We start from the raw sequence: 17,555 nt of genomic DNA, 5'->3' as shown, positions 1-17,555 counted from the left end.
CAGAGTGTACTCTTTTTCTCATGTGTTTATCTTTTAACCCTTTCACTGCCACCGTCCTATATCGTACATTGGCACAAGTGAGGGGTGGAGGCATTGATTTAATAATAATCTGTCAGATGAAAGCGATTGGGTGGCTGTACAGGTATGTTTTTTAGCCTCCCCTTCTTACTAAGATCTGTGCTCCATTCGTTTTATTTGGGGGGGGGGGGGGGGAGGTGAGACACAAGAAGGAAAAAAAAGTCAGATGTGGGACTTTTTGACCCCCTATGTGGTAAAAAAAATTAAGTTTATTGATTACATATCGCTGCTCACGCAAACCTGATTCACTGTTAATTCTACACATATGACCTTCACAGGCTATTAAAGTGGAAAACTTAGGGTGCCATAATTTGACAACATTTCACGGATGTACACAATTTCAAGCCCTGACATTTTGGGTATCTATTTACTCAGTGCAACCTTGTCTTTTATATTTTAACCCAAAATTGGGTAATATATTAGTATATTTTTACTGAAATTTTGTGCTTCTTAACCGCTGAGGCAACAAAATTGGCAATACACAATTGGCCTATGTCTAGGAAACTCCTTTAACATAAGAAGCAATACAAAGTGCCCAATCACAACGAGTAAGTTCAAAGGCATATCAATCTTATTTTATAACCAACCCCCATCATAATAGGGGGAAGACCTGACTAACCAAGATCATCACTACCCTTTTCTAAAAGGGAAGGTAAATGATAAACCCATCACTTTGGCGAACGTATACTACCCTAAACCAGACACTTTTGTAATAAAAATCTGATATCTTTCAAAGCTTTGCAGTCAGCATACTGATACTGAAGAGAGGGTAGACATCAATTTCCCTCTTGCACCAGTGCACAATACTTCAACAGGCGCTTTCTTTTTTTCCCTACCAAAGCCTAAGGCACATCAAACAACAACTCTCAGCTTCCACGATGTCTGGCGTTGTGTACTCATAGACACCAATGATTACACACACTACTACCATCCCCACAACAGATGTCACAAAGCTGTTGGCATGGCTTGGGTGCTACCCATTGTAAGCTGCTTGCTGTGGGGGCACTGGCCAGGAGTGCCGAGGAGGAAACCGAAAAGAGGAGGATCTGGGCTGCTCTGTGCAAAACTACTGCACAGAACAGGCAAGTATGACATCTTTTGCTTTTTTCAAAGGAAAAAAAATAGTTTTTAGTATCACTTTAACCCTTCTATTTTAAAGTGATTGTAAAGGTAGATTTTTTAAATTAAAATAATTAACCTTGTATGTTTAGTTTTGCACAGAGCAGCCCGAACCACCTCTTCTGGGGTCCCCTGCCTGCACTTTCTGCTCCTCGATCCCGAGCTGGGCTGCATTCATCTATTGATGCACACAACGGGGCTCGGCCCTGTGCCCCCTCCTCACAGGATTTGATTGACAGCCGCAGGAGCCAATAACTCTCACTCTTTCTGAGCCTGTGAGGAGAGAGAGAGAGCAGTGCTGCAGCTCTTGGACACAGCACTGGGTCCGAGATTGGGCTTGGGTAAGCATTTTGGGGAGGGGGTGCGCAACATGGAATGTTTGTTTTTATCTTAAAAGAGAAGTTCGGCCCTCTTTTCTTTCTTTCTTTCTTTCTTTCTTTCTTTCTTTCTTTCTTTCTTTCTTTCTTTCTTTCTATTAGCCACACCAGTAAAAATAGGACTTTGTTGGAGCGTTATGTCTATGATAGGTGAGCTAGTAAATTCACAGAGAATTTCTTATAGACAAAATAACAATTTTATTTAAATACATAAAAACAATAAATAAAATCCATTGTTTGCCCTGATACAGTATAGATGCTATGATTGGTTAGATGGGGGTGGTGCTGGTCGCCAACATGTTTTGCATAAATTAGCGTCGTTGGGGCGCCGCATCCATCTATTTCATATCTTCATCTAATAATATGCAAAAAACAGAACAAATTATTTACATATATTGTTACAGGGCATAAAAACATTTTCCAGTCCACAAAGTAGTATCAGATACTATCAAAAAAGAGTGGAAAGATCCAGAAAGGGGTCCTTTCTTTTCTAAGAGCCTAAGGAAGAGCTTCCCCTTTGAAGATGAGGATTCTGAAGTCTGGAATAAAAAGCCACGAGTAGATGCGGCTTTTTCTCAGGTGTCTCGACGCACAGACCTTGCGTTTGAGGACATGGGGGTGCTGAAGGATGCCATGGATAAAAGGGCGGACTCCCTGTTAAAAAAAGGCTTGGGACTCTACATCACTCAGTCTTAAACCCGCTATGGCTTCCACAGTGGTGGCAAGAAACTTAGAGTGTTGGGTGGAAAAGCTGATGAGCCATATAGAAGCAGGCACGCCAAGAAAAGATATTTTGGAATCTTTTCCCTTGATTTTAAAATCAATCAGATACATGGCTGATGCATGAGCTGAATCAATCAAGCTGGCAGCTAGATCTTCTGCTTTAGTAAATTCAGCCAGGCGTGCAGTCTGGCTTAAAACCTGGACAGGGTATACAGCCTCTAAAATTAAACTCTGCGGTTTACCCTTTTCAGGGGATTTACTGTTTGGGCCAGATCTAGAAAAAGTTTTGACCAGAACAGCTGACAAAAAGGCTTTCCCGGCTAAAAAGAAACAACCCGTTAAGAAGAATTTTCGTTAATTTCAACAAACCTACAAAAAAGAGAACAAAAAACGCTGGGTTCCTCAAAGAGGTAGGGGAAGAGGAGGAATTCTCTTCAAATCCCCCCAAGATCAGACCTCAAAAGACAAGTGACAGTCTGACTCCTGTGGGGGGAAGATTGTCCGCTTTCTTTTTTCAGTGGAATCTATTGGCCAAAAGTCCCTTTTGTAAAGAACATCGTTGCACAAGGGTACAACCTGGAGTTCTCAGAATGCCCTCCTTGCAGGTTTTATGTGACAGCCCTTCCCAGGGATCAGGAAAAAGCTTCCGCAATGATAAACCTGTTAAAGGATCTGATCCAACAGGAAGTTATTGTCCAGGTCCCAAAACATCAGGAGGGAAGAGGGTTTTACTCCCACATATTCTTAGTAAAATCTGAAGATCCTGAACAAATCAATAAGGTACAAGCACTTTTGTATGAATACCATCCACTCCATAACGAAGTTATTAATACCGGAGTACTTCATGGCCTCTCTGGATCTAAGAGATGCTTACCTACATGTACCAATAGCTCAGGCCTCCCAAAAGTTTCTTCGCCTGGCAATCAACCTAGGGACTTTAATTTGGCATCTACAATTCAGGGCTCTGCCGTTCGGCCTTTTGTCCTCCCCCAGGATTTTCACAAAGGTGATGGCGGAAGCCTTGGAACCTCTGAAGCTGAGGGGGGTCTCGGTTGTTCCATATCTGGACGATCTCCTGTTTTTTGCAGATTCAAAAGATCAGCTGGTGACAAATCTCCAAGTGTCACAGTCTCATCTCAAGAGCCTGGGGTGGCTATTGAATCTAGAGAAATCAAACCTAGACCCTGCACAGGAGATGAGGTTTCTCGGTTACCCCATCAATTCAGTCCTCCAAAAAGTGTTTCTCCCTCAGGAAAAAATTGAGAAAATCTATACTGCAGTGAGTCAGATTCAGACAAATCTCTCAGTATCAATACGGTCAGCCATGGCAGTTTTAGGCCAGCTCACGGCTTCGATTCCGGCCGTCCAATGGGCGAGATTACATTCCAGATCCCTACAGAGGAACATCCTACAAGTGTGGTCTCACCAAGAATTACTGGAAAAACGTTTCAAACCGACATCAAGAGTAAAACAGTCCCTCTGGTGGTGGAGAGATCCTTCCAATCTATCGAAGGGTCTCTCATGGGTCCTCCCTTCGGACAAGCGTCTGACAACAGACGCAAGTTCTTGGGGATGGGGAGTCCACCTGGACGGGCAAACCGCACAAGGGTCTTGGTCCAAAGTGAAGGCAAGGAGGTCATCAAATTGGCGAGAGCTAAAAGCCATTTTTATGGGTCTCCTGGCTTTTCAACAGATACTGAAGGTTCATCATGTTCAAGTCTTGTCAGACAACACAACAGCAGTAGCCTATGTGACAAAACAAGGCGGGACCAGGAGCCAAGGTCTGATAGAATTAGCCAACCAGTTGTTATCATTGGCGGAGCTAAACGTGACTTCTTTGTCAGCGATTCACCTAAAAGGGTCCCAAAACCAGCTAGCAGACCTTCTGAGCAGAAGGAGAGTAATAGAAGCAGAATGGAGTCTGAATCAGGAGATATTCAACATGATCTCCAAGGAATGGGGGCATCCTCAAGTGGACCTTTTTGCCAGCCAACAAAACTCAAAGGTCCAGGAGTTCTTTTCTCTCCACAGAGGAGACCAGGCGTTCGGCATAGATGCTCTAGCCCAGGGGTGTCAAACTGGCGGCATTGCAAGGCTAACAGTTACAAGCATGACTCTCACAGGCAGAGACATGATGGGACTTGTAGTTTCGGAACAGCTGGAGGGCTGCCAATTCTGATTACTCCCTTTTGGCCAAAAAGGCCTTGGTTCGCAACAGTGTTGAATCTGGCCGTAAAACCTCCGTGGAAGTTACCGTCCAGGAAGGACCTTCTAACACAGGGCTCAGTGTGTCATCAAGAAACAGACAGGTTACACCTAAGCGCTTGGTTTCTGAAGACATTCTAAAAAACAAAGGTTTGTCCGACAAAGTAGTAAAGACTCTACTGTCTAGTAGGAAGGAGGTAACAAGATCTATTTACCTAAAAGTATGGAAGAAATATAATTCTTGGTGTTCTTCCAAAGTTTTTCAAACCAAGAGTGTAGTTTCAGTTCTGGAATTTCTCCATGAGGGAATGGAAAAAAGACTTGCAGCCAGTACCTTAAAAACGCAGGTAGCGGCTCTTTCTGTTTATTTTGAAAAAACTCTGTCCAGAGAGCCCTTGATTTCTAGTTTTTTTTTTTAGGGCGCTTGCACGAAACAGACCAGTGACCCTCAAAAGTTTTCCTAGTTGTGACTTATCAATTGTTTTACAAGGATTAACGGGAGCTCAAAACTGTTTTTTTGGTGGCCATTACTTCAGCAAGACGAGTCAGGCCTCGTACACACGACAGAGTTTCTCGGCAGAATTCAGCGAGAAACTCGGTCAGAGCCGGATTCTGCCGAGAAACTCTGTCGTCTGTACACTTTTGGCCCGATGGAGCCGCCGAGGAACTCGTCGAGAAAATAGAGAACATGTTCTCTATTTTCTCGTTGTTCTATGGGAGAAGGCGGCTTCATCCCTGAACTCGACGAGGAACTTGATGTGTTTGGCACGTCGAGTTCCTCTGTCGTGTGTACGAGGCCTTAGTGAGCTCCAAGCTCTGGCCTTTACTGAACCTTTTCTAAGAATATTTTAAGACCGAGTGATCCTTCAGACGGATCCCGCCTTTCTTCCAAAAGTGTCATCGAAATTCCATCGGTCGCAGGAACTTGTTTTAACCACTTTTTCTCCAAATCCTTCTAACGCTGGAGAAGAAGCGTTTCATACTTTAGATGTGAAAATGTGTCTGTTGCAGTTTCTTTCAGTCACCAGAGAATTCAGAAAATCAAATGCTCTTTTCATAACATTGTCAGGTCCCCGTAAGATGGCTTAAACTCGCAATTACAGAAGCCTATAAAGCCAAAGGAGTTGTGCCTCCCTCAGGTATTGTTGCACACTCAACAAGATCATCTGCAGTCTCTTGGGCCGGAAGGGTCGGTGCTACACCCGAGCAGATTTGCAAGGCTGACACCTGGTCCAACTACTCAACGTTCCTAAGACACTATAGGTTGGACCTATTATCTGCCGCAGATCAAGCCTTTGGCAGAAAGGTACTGCAGGCAGTAGTCCCACCCTAGGGTAAGTTACTTGTTTATCCTCTCCAAGGTTGTCCTGAAAGGCGAGTTGAGAAAGACTTAGTTAGACTTAGCGGTGACGGTATTTCTAAGAGCCTTTCAGGACAACCGCTATTTCCCTCCCTAAATGTATGTTAAAGTAATAGTTATATAAATCTATCATGGTGTTGTGGTTTTCTGTGCTTTATCTTCCAGAGTTCCAGAGAGTCGGACCACAATAACTGAGGCCATGGTGGAAGAGGAGGGTTTTAAAGATCAGCATGTGTTTCCTAATTAAGAGGCGCAGCTGCGCTCTCTCCAAGGTTGTCCTGAAAGGCTCTTAGAAATACGGTCACCGGTAAGTCTAACTAAGTCTTTTGTTTGCGCTTCCTAAATGCATTTGACCCTCCAATTGCTCCCCAGATCATGTGCAAACTACAGACCAGCTACTCAACATAGATCTGAAAATTCATGCTCAAATTTTAGCCAATAACCTACTATCAATTATCCTTTAAAAGATATCCCTAGACCCAAGTTTGTATTCTACAAGGAAGGTAGGCCAGGGACAATGCTATAAAAGACATTAATCTCCAGCATTGGATTACGCAGAGAAAGATCTCTGGATTTGTGCTCTCCAGTGACGCAGAAGGTGTTGGACAGTGTGGTATGGGATTATCTGTTAGCAACATTGCACCACCTAAGCTTAACCACTTCAGCCCCGGACCATATTGCTGGTTAAAGACCAGGCCACTTTTTGCGATTCGGCACTGCGTCACTTTAACTGACAATTGCGCGGTCGTACGACGTGGCTCCCAAACAAAATTGATGTCCTTTTTTCCCCATAAATAGAGCTTTCTTTTGGTGGTATTTGATCACCTCTGTGGTTTTTAGTTTTTGCGCTATAAACAAAAATAGAGCGACAATTTTGAAAAAAAATTATATTTCTTACTTTTTGCTAAAATAAATATCCCCCAAAAATATATAAAAAAAAAAAATGTTTTCCTCAGTTTAGGCCGATAGGTATTCTTCCATATATTTTTCGTAAAAAAAGCGTTTATTAAATGTTATAGGTGTCACCAGCGCAAACAAAATGTTTTATTTTGTACGTGATCTGCTGCAATACTGTATAGATCCTCAGTGGAGGGAAAAATTGTGCATATGAAGAAAAAATGTTACTGCGCTGATCTAATTATCCAGAGGATACAATCTCTGGAAATGTTATGTAAACTGTGAACTGAATTAGTGCACAAACAACCATAAATAAAGTACTATATCAAGTACAACAACATAATTGATATACTCTGTGGATAAACATACGTGAATCTATCACGCTATACCAAAAGCTTATGTTAAACAAATAAGTGACTAAAAAGTGTTATAAAACTGCATACATTTGTGCAATAAACACAATATTAAAGGTGTAACCAGCAGTTAATTGTCAACATAAGACATCAACGCACATAGTGCTCTTATGATGAAAATGTTCCAGCTGACGGTGCTCTTATGTGAAATAAATACCCAAACATTTTTTAAATAATAAAACGTCCCAGAAATAACTAGTAGATGTGCAAACAGCACTTGGAAAAGTCCAACAATGAAACAGCAGACAATATTGCAATTACACAATGGATTCCAGGGAGGAAAAGGGTTAGGGGTTCAATGCTGGTAGTGCTTGTTACATGAAAAAAGGTGCAGCTGTCTCTTCCACCCGACAAACATGTGCCACCATCACCAACGGCTAAACTGAACACTCACCAGACCCCGGGTAGTAAAAGGCCCCAAAATGGTTTCTTTTCTGACCGCCACTGAGTATATCCTCCTCTTTCCTCTGTCAAGATTTCCTTATTGCCTCAAAAACAAGGGGCTCATCATAGTGTAGTATTTAAAAATGCTTATTTATTAAAATAATAAAAACAGTGCACTTACAAGAAAAAGTGCCTTTGACCGGCACTGAGTATCTCTGGCAGTGTCTAGAGTTATAGCCGCTGACCAGCGTTTGTGTTGTACCTCGAGAGGTGTGCGTGCCTCGCTCCTGTTCCCCTGTGTAGCTACGGGTAGTCCCGATGCGCTGGTGCACTCCCCCTCCGTGTGTATCCAGACAGCTTCTACGCATTTCGCAATACTTGCGTCATCAGGAAAGCTAATTCAGTTCACAGTTTAAATAACATTTCCAGAGATTGTATCCTCTGGATAATTAGATCAGCGCAGTAACATTTCTTAATAAGCGTTTATTGATTGGTTTGCGCAAAAGTTATAGCGTTTACAAAATAGGGAATAGTTTTATGGCATTTTTATTAATATTTTTTTTTTTTTACTAGTAATGGCGGTGATCAGCGATTTTTATCAGTACTGAAACATTATGGTGGACACTTCGGACACTTTGGACACTTTGGACACTTTTGACACATTTTCGGACCATTGGCATTTTTATAGCAAAATGCATTGATTACTATAAAAATGCCACGGGCAAGGAAGGGGTTAAGTTTGTTCCCTGGGTGTGATTTTACTGATGGGGGGGTGGACTGACTTGGGGAAATGACTGATTGCTGTTCATACATTGTATGAACAGACAATCAGGCATTTCTCTGTAACGAGTGATCGCGGGTGCCCGGTGCTGATTGCGCCCGCACGTCGGCGTCAGGGGCGAGCGGGGGGGGGGGGGCGTGCGCGCCCCTATTGGCTGCTCGGCGAGATGACATATAGCTACGCGATCTCGCCCAGCAGAGCCGACCTGCCGCCGTATAACTGCGGCAACTAGTCGGCAAGCGGTTAAAAAAGAAAATTATGGCAATCATGGTACGCCTTTGCTGAGAGGCTTCCGTTTCCGGGGGGAGTGGCTTGAGCATGACTGAGTGAGCCGCGCTGAATGATCCCACCGAGTACAAAAATATTAATATTAAAATCAGAATTGATGGATAGGTGCGTGACTTGTCCACAATGGTTCATTCGAGCCCTACGCGTTTCGAGACCTTGTCCCTTCATCAGGGGACAATGTCCACGTGGAGTCACACTGTGTATAACACAAATTAACATGTTTTAAAATACTACATAATTACTTTAGATTACATATCTATACATAACAGGAGAACACAATAACTGTACAGTATACACATCATACCCGTCACCATATATATGGGCTCATGGCTGAGCCGACAAGCATCCAGGCAGTGGAAAACGAAACCCCTCCGCAGAAGAGAAAGGGGCGCACAGTGGGATAGGGTCACCTCCCCCACCACAAGCAAGCCCAGAGGTGCCAAACCGAGGCACAGAGCGTAAGTATCCCTCCTAGATAAACAAAAAAGTATATGTATAAATAGGTATATTTCTAATAATCTCAGGAGCATTCGTATAACAATTATATACCACAGGATCAGACAACGATCCCATCTAATTGGCAAAAATTGTCTGAATATGCGGATTGTATAAGAAATGAAATGTAAAAGAAGGACATTTTTTTTATATATTTATTTATTCCTTGGTATCAGAAACATACCTATGGAAAAGTGGGTGTAATACTTGAGTGTAGCCAAGGGTGTCACTGGTGAGCATGTGGATCCACTGTATAGAGACCAGACTATTGTTAGTATCCATAGAGCAGGCCACAAAACCCCCCAAAGTACAGAGTATGTTGGTAGAGGCATGAAGTGTAAAACATACCTTTAACCTGTATGAAATATCACCGCCGTCAGCCGTGACAGACATGCTGCACGATGACCATTTATAGGGAACAGCTGACAGGGGAAGCGGGGCCGTGTGCACCGCGTCACGCTGCGGCAACGCACAGCATCGCCCGGTCTCCAGGGAAACAAGGGGAGTGAGAGCCAAAGGAGGAAGGCGGGGCGGGGTCATACGTGCCCTGTCACACAGCGGCAACGCACAGTATTGCCCAGTCTCCAGGAGAAACAAGGGGAGTAAGAGCCGAGAGAGGGGGGCGTGGCAGGGCGCGCGCACCATGTCACAACGTAGCTCGGCAACGCTCAGTCTCGAATAAAACCAGGAAGGTGTGCAACATCAAGAGAATAGGGGTGTGAAACAAGGGCTCGGGGGGGGGGGGACCGAGTGGAAAAACGCTGCAATGTATTAGGAGCGGTCCACTTGGGAATCCGAACCAGGCACCCACAGAGCCATCATAAATGTAGTGACACAAGGGGGCACATCATCCCCACACTGCCACCTAACAACCTCTGGGCACAACAGTAAAACCCCTGGACATCCCCGACTCACTGACCATGTAATTGTGGAAACAGGCCATCAGTAGGCCGCCCCCATATAGGGGGTCGGCCCACGTGCGCCGGGCAAGAACAAAAGGGGGGACCCAACCCCACGGTGATGATGCCACTACCCTAACGACAAGCTGGGCCACCATGACAATTTACATATAATAAAAATCATGACAAAATGTGATTACACAAGAGGATATGTAGAAATGGTCATAGCAGAGGTCAAAAACATACAATAGATCACAAAAAAGGCCCAATCATTCCTTTTCACACCCTCCCGAGGCAAACCCTTCCAGGAATGGTCGGAAACTAATTTGTTCGTTTAGACCTGGAAAAGTATTGGCTTCAAGGTCCGCAATCCAGCGAGTCTCTCGCTGGAGCAGTGTTTTGTTCCAATCACCTCCTCTAGAGCTAGGGTGGATCCTATCAAGAATAAGGAATTGTACCCTCGGAAATCTTCCGTCATGCTGCTGTGCCACATGTCTCCCTAGTGGGGATTGGCCATTTTCATTGAGCTAATATGCCTAGATGCTCGTTTGTGAAATGGCAGCTTAGTTTTCCCCACATAAAATCTGTGACATGTGAGAAGGTAAACTACCCCTGTAGTCTTGCAGTTTGAAAAGTGGCGAGGCCTGTAAGCTCGACCATTTGGTAAAATAATGTCTTGCCGGATATTCATGTATTGGCAGATTGGGCATTTAGTTAGGGGTATCAGCATAAAGGGGGCTGAATACAGATGCATGCCACATTTTTCAGATATTTAGTTAAAAAAACATTTATCATTTTCCTTCTACTGCATAATTATGTGCCACTATGTGTTGGTCTGTCACATAAAATCTCAATAAATTACATTTACGTTTTTGGTTGTAACATGACAAAATGTGGAAAATTTCAAGGGGTATGAATACTTTTTCAAGTCACTGTACATACTAATATAAATGGGCCTTCTTTTTACATGTGTTTCTCCACCCCTTTCCAAATACTTTTGTTAACTAAAGGGAAATGCTATAATTCAACCTATTGGGTAATTCTTAGGGGAAATGTTTTCCCATCTGTCATGGTTCGTCCAATTGCACTGCTGCAGTGTTAGGGCCCTTTTACACTGGGCGGATCAGTAATGATCCGCCTCCGTGTGTCCATAAGCTCAGCGGGGATCGTTCCATATATCCCCGCTGAGCCGGCGGCTGACAGGGCGGTCCCCGCACACTGTGCAGGTACCGCCTTGTCTTTTCTCCGCTCTCCCCAATGGGGGACCGGATGAACACGGATCGTGTGTCCGTGTTCATCCGATCCGCAGACGGAAGAAAAAATAGTGTTTTCTTCCGTCCGCAAAATCGGATCTTTGCGGAGGCGGGTGATTACGGGTGTCAGCGGATGTTTATCCGCTGACACCCGCAATCACATAGGGACCAATGTATGTCCCTTTTTCATCCGCAAACGGATAGATGAAAAAGCGGACATACGGTCCGCACATGTGAAAGGGGCCTTAGTTTAGATAAATTGATGCATTAAACAGGTGGCATGCTTCTCAGCATAATTATCTAATAGAAAATGTTTTAATTGCTTGTTTCCTTTTACATGATAATTTGAATGATGAAAAACAGGGGGTGAGGAAAGGTTTCCTATAGTGAATTAGGCCCATTTTGTAACCTGTTACAGCATATTTTCCTACTGGAGACACCAGTTATGAGATTGTACACAGCAAGAGACTGTCCTCCTTTTTTCCAAGCTGAAGTAGTAGTTTACTATTGTAGCATCTTCAGATGTCTGTACATTTTTTACAATTTTTTATTTTTTTTATTCAGTTTCAAGACTAATGAAATGCTACAGTCATGTAAATAAAGCAGTACAATATACAGAGCAGGCGTTTAAAAGCATCAACCAATTACTACATGTGAGGCCCTGTACACACGATCAGTCCAAAACGATGAAAACGGACTGAAGTTCAGTTTCATGGGTTCACCGATGAAGCAGACTGATGGTCTGATGTGCGTACACACCATCAGTTCAAAAACCGATCGAGTCCAACGCGGTGACGTAAAACACAACGACGTGCTGAAAAAAACGAAGTTCAATGCTTCCAAGCATGCGTCGACTTGATTCTGAGCATGCGCGGGTTTTGAACCGATGCTTTTGCGTACTAACCATTGGTTTTGACCGATCGGTCAGGTGTCCATCAGTCTGATTTTAAAGCAAGTTCTAAAACTTTGGTCTGAAGGACAAAAGTCTGATGGGGCATACACACGGTAGGTTTGGACTGATGAAACTGAACTTCAGTCCGTTTTCATCAGTTTGGACTGATCGTGTGTACAAGGCCTCAGAGTGGGTCCTAAAAATATGGCTTAAATCCAGGGAATGGTAGGACATACCTACATTTGTTAGCTTGTAAATTCATGTTAGAGGGTAAAAAATCAAACAAAAAACATTTAAAGTACCAATGTATAACGTTTCTACATTAAAGCTGATGTGTATAACCTTTTTATAGTAAAAAATAAATAAATAAACTTGAAAAGCAGGAAAGAGACTCTAACTACAATGCCTCGTACACACGACTGGTTTTCCTGTCGGGAAAACTGCCATGAGAGCTTTTGCCCGGGAACCCCGGCCATGTATATGCTCCATTGCAGTTTTCCTGACAGAAAGATAATAAAGTGAACATGTCCAATTAGGAGTGTGAGGTAGATGATCAAAAAAATGGTAATCCGAGAAATGATAAATAAGGCCCAAAGATAAAGAGTCACCACAATGGAAGGGTCTACCACCAATAAGACAAGAGGGGACTTACCAGAACATTTGATCCCAATTAGCTTATACCAAATGGGTATTAAACACCTGGTAAAGAATTGCCACTCCACTTGTCACTGGACACATTCTTGAAACGATTGGTTCCACCGTAATTGCTGCAGCAAAATTGTACACAGCTATGTGGGACCACCAAGGTTTGTTCAGAGGTAGAATCCTCTTACCATCACTCCATTGCCACATAAATCCAAGGAGGAAAAACAGTAGACTCAACAGAGTGTAAAACTATAAGGCAGGGGTTTAATTTAAAATAATGTGGAACACTCACATTTCAGCAGATATATAAGTGCATATCGGAATATTACTTTTGGACAACAAGACAGGACGTAATGGCATAAACAGGACCAGGCACCGACGCGTTTAGTCTTAAACAGACATCATCTGGGGTGTCGAATGGTCTCTGTCATTGCGTTCAAATACAAAATATGATCATCCACTTCCTGGATGTCAGCAAAATGGCGCGGATGTGTCACTTTGGTACTGACAACATGCGACCACTATGTCATATGTGCGGGTTAAACCTCGCTATGATATTGAGGCAGACAACACGATACCACCACGTCGTGCTTGCAGTTCAAGCTTCGCCATGATACCAGGGCGGACAACACACTACCGCTACGTTATCGCTACACTTTTAAAGCGTCAGCGAATGAAGCGGGTATATGCCACTCCAACCTCGTCTTAACAACGAAGTTGGTCACATGACTTCACTACATTTGTCACTATAATACATCTCAAACACCAAAATTGTGAAGTCATGTGACCAATTTAGTTAAGACGAGGTTATCTGCTTCATTCGCTGATGCTTTAAAAGTGTGGCAATGCCGTAGCTGTAGTGTGTTGTCCGCCTCGGTATCATGGTGAAGCTTTGGTGGTGGTAGCATGTTGCCTGCCTCAATGTCATAACAAGGCTTGACTCGCACATATGACGTAGCGGTCGCGTGTTGTCCAGCCTCGGTACCAAAGTGATGACCAGCACGCATCCTTTTTTTTTTGACAGTAAAATACCAGCATCCTTGCCATTTTGCTAACATCCAGTGGATGAGAATACACGCATGTAGTGTCCCTGTCCGGTTATCCACTGGGTCATATTTCCTATTTAAACGCAATGACAGAGACAGTTTGACACCCCAGATGATGTATGTTTAGGATGCGTCAGATCCTGGACCTGTTTATGCCATGGCGTCCTGTCTTGTTGTCCAAAAGGAATATTCCGAAATGCGCTTTTATATCTGCAGAAATGTGAGTGTTCTACATTATTTTAAATTAAACTCCTGCCTTATGGTTTGACACTATTTCGAAGTCTTCTGTTTTACCTCCTTGGATTTATGTTTTTTTGATCATCTACCTCACACTCCTAATTGGACTTGTTCACTTTATTATCTTTTACAATTGGACTGCACTTTTTCAGCCCACACATCTTGTGAGCATGTGTGAATTAGTCACTTGTTCATGATTATAACTATTCACAATTTTTGAGTTTACCATTCACACGAATGTCCCTATTTTTCATGTTTTATGTGTGTTATACTGACTTTCAATATTTGTGCGCGCTTCATAGTCACTATTTACTGTGTGTGTGTATGTATGTGTATATATATATATATATATATATATATATATATATATATATATATATATATATATATATATATATATATATATATATATATATTTTTGTATTCACGTGATTAGCGCTGCACTGTTTTTTATTTATCTATATACACAAGTTCTCCGTTGTAGTATTGGTTGCTTCCTATTAGGATAATAGCGCAGTATTTTCATTCACTGATATTGTCACGCACTATAATATTTTGAATATGCAATGAATATCTGGTATCAGGATATAGTAATAGCAGCATTCCTCTGTTTTTCACTTTTATTTTATATTTTGTTATTGTAATTTTTGTGACCGAAGCACAGATTTTTAGGAATTATATATATACACACACACACGCGCACACACTCACACACACACACACACACACACACAGTCATGGACAAAATTGTTGGCACATTATCTGTCCACAAGACGTTTTCCCAAGATTTTGGCTTACTCATTTTGGCAAACTGTAGTCTTGCTTTTTTTATGTCTCTGTGTCAGCAGTGGGGTCCTCCTGGGTCTCCTGCCATAGCATTTTATTTAATTTAAATGTCCACAGATAGTTGGCGCTGACACTGATGCTCCCTGAGCCTGCAGGACAGCTTGAATTTCTTTGGAACTTATTTGGGGCTGCTTTCCCCCAATCCCGACTATCCAGCGTTGCAACCTTTCATACATTTTTCTCTTACGTCCATGCCCAGAGAGATTAGCTACAGTGCCATGGGTTGCAAACTTCTTGATAATGTTGCGCACTATGGACAAAGGCAAATCTAGATCTCTGGAGATGGACTTGTAACCTTGAGATTGTTGATATTTTTCCACAATTTTGGTTCTCAAGTCCTCAGACAGTTCTCTTCTCCTCTTTCTGTTGTCCATGCTTAGTGTGGCAAACACACACACACACACACACACACAATGCAAAGACTAAGTGAACTTCTCTCCTTTTTATCTGCTTTCAGGTGTGATTTTTATATTGCCCACACCTGTTACTTGCCCCAGGTGAGTTTTTTTTTTATTTTTATAAATTCTTTATTTTGTTAACAACAATCGTGACAACATTATGCATTAATATACAGTCACATATCAGTATTTCAACTTACAGTTTTCATCAACTTCTCTGATTATTACATTCTTTACATTACACCTATCTTCTTTACCACTGGTTATCCCTTAATTCTGAACGGCTCAAATATCACTATATTCTTAACACAAAACCTTTTTTCCTCAGGACCGACTGAGCCCCCCCGTTCTCAGCCACACCTTTCTTGTCCTATGCTGTTTAAATATAAATATATAAACAAAAATAAGAAAAAACTGAGAAGAAAAAATAATAAAGAAAGAAGAGGGAAAAAAAAAACAGAAAAAAAAACCCTTCCCCCGAGGTCCGGTCCCCCCTCCCCCCCTTGCACCCCCTTATGGATTCTGTTTCTTATACTCCTCATATGCTAACCATACTTCCTGATATTTCCCTTCCTGTTCTTTTAATATCATAGTCAAGTTTTCCATTTGTTGAATCTCCGTTATTCTCCCTATCCATTGCATTTTTGTTGGAGCTACTGTACTTTTCCAAAGACTCGGAATGCATGCTTTTGCTGCCGTAAGTAGATGTCTCACCAAAGAATTTTTGTTTTTTTCATTGGATAACGGAATGTCATGCAAAAGGAACACTGACGTTTTTTCTGTTTCAGCCACCATCTTCCAAAAATCTTGCACTCCAGGACAACATCCTATTCAATACTGCCGGAGTTCTATACCACCTGGTTAAAATCTTGTACCCTCCCTCCTGATATTTAGTTGCCATCGAGGCTTTATGGGTAAATAGCAGTATTTTCTTTTTCTGTAGCTCCGAAAAAGTCATTCCTAGGTCCCTCTCCCATGCTTTTAGAAAAGCCAGTTCTTGTGGAGCTCCTAGTTCTACCACCATTGCGTACATAACAGAAAGTATGTGTCTCAGAGGCTCCCCCTTTAAACATATCTTTTCAAAGTCCGTAAACATTCGTAATTCTGCCATGTGTTGCGTGGCTACCCGTATATATGCTTGGAGTTGGATTAACCTGAAGCTATCCAAGTTTTCGGAGAACTCATTTTCGATCTCCTCACGGGTCATTACATAGTTATTCCTTGAGAAATGTACCATCCTATTAATTCCCTGCTGTCTTAACTCTTTAAACCGTTGGTCTACCAATCCTGGCTCAAAACTTGGTGTCCCCAAAATTGGGGTCATAGGACTTGGGTGTACTGACAACTTTGTTTTCTTAAATACTTTTTTACTAACCTGGATTGTAGCTCCTAACGTCAGATGTCCCTTCACCTCTATTGGTTTCACCCCCTCCTCAATCCATACTATTCCCTCCAAGGGTATGTCAGTTATATTTTGCTCCATCTGTATCCATGGTTTTTCCTTATCCGCTATACACCATTCTACCACTCTCATTAAATGCGCTGCTACATAATAGCTTTCCGGGTCCGGAAGTCCCACCCCTCCTCTTTCTTTAGGTAAAATCAGCACCGTTCTACGTACTCTCGGGGTTTTCCCTGCCCAAATAAATCTCACAAACCTGGAACTGATATCTCTCAAAAATCCGGCCGGTAACTTAATGGGGAGAGTCTGAAATAGGTATAACAATCTGGGCATCACGTTCATTTTAATGATATTTATTCTTCCAAACCACGTGAATACCTCCTTGTCCCACCTTACAAAGTCCAATTTTATTTGCCGGATTAAGGGTGCAAAATTAAGTTCGAAAACTTGGCTCAACTTGTTTGGTATTTTGGTCCCTAAATAACTTATATATGCATCCGTCCACCTAAATCCAAAATTCCCCACTAATTGTTGTTTCAATTTCTCGCTCAGTTCCACACCCATTGCTTCGGACTTGCTATAGCCCCAGGTGAGTTTAAAGGAGCATCACATGCTTGAAACAATCTTATTTATCCACAATTTTGAAAGGGTGCCAAAAATGTTGACCAGCCCATTTTTGGAGTTTTGTGTGACATTATGTCCAATTAGCCTTTTCCCCTCCCTTTTTTGTTTTGTTCCAATATACACAAAGGGAATAAACGTGTGTAGCAAAATGTGTTTCTGCAATGCTTTTCTGTGAGAAATACTTCATTTTCTG

This window comes from Rana temporaria, chromosome 6 (genome assembly GCF_905171775.1).
Source record: "Rana temporaria chromosome 6, aRanTem1.1, whole genome shotgun sequence".
Lineage (NCBI taxonomy): Eukaryota > Metazoa > Chordata > Amphibia > Anura > Ranidae > Rana > Rana temporaria.
This window is presented reverse-complemented; position numbering follows the sequence as displayed.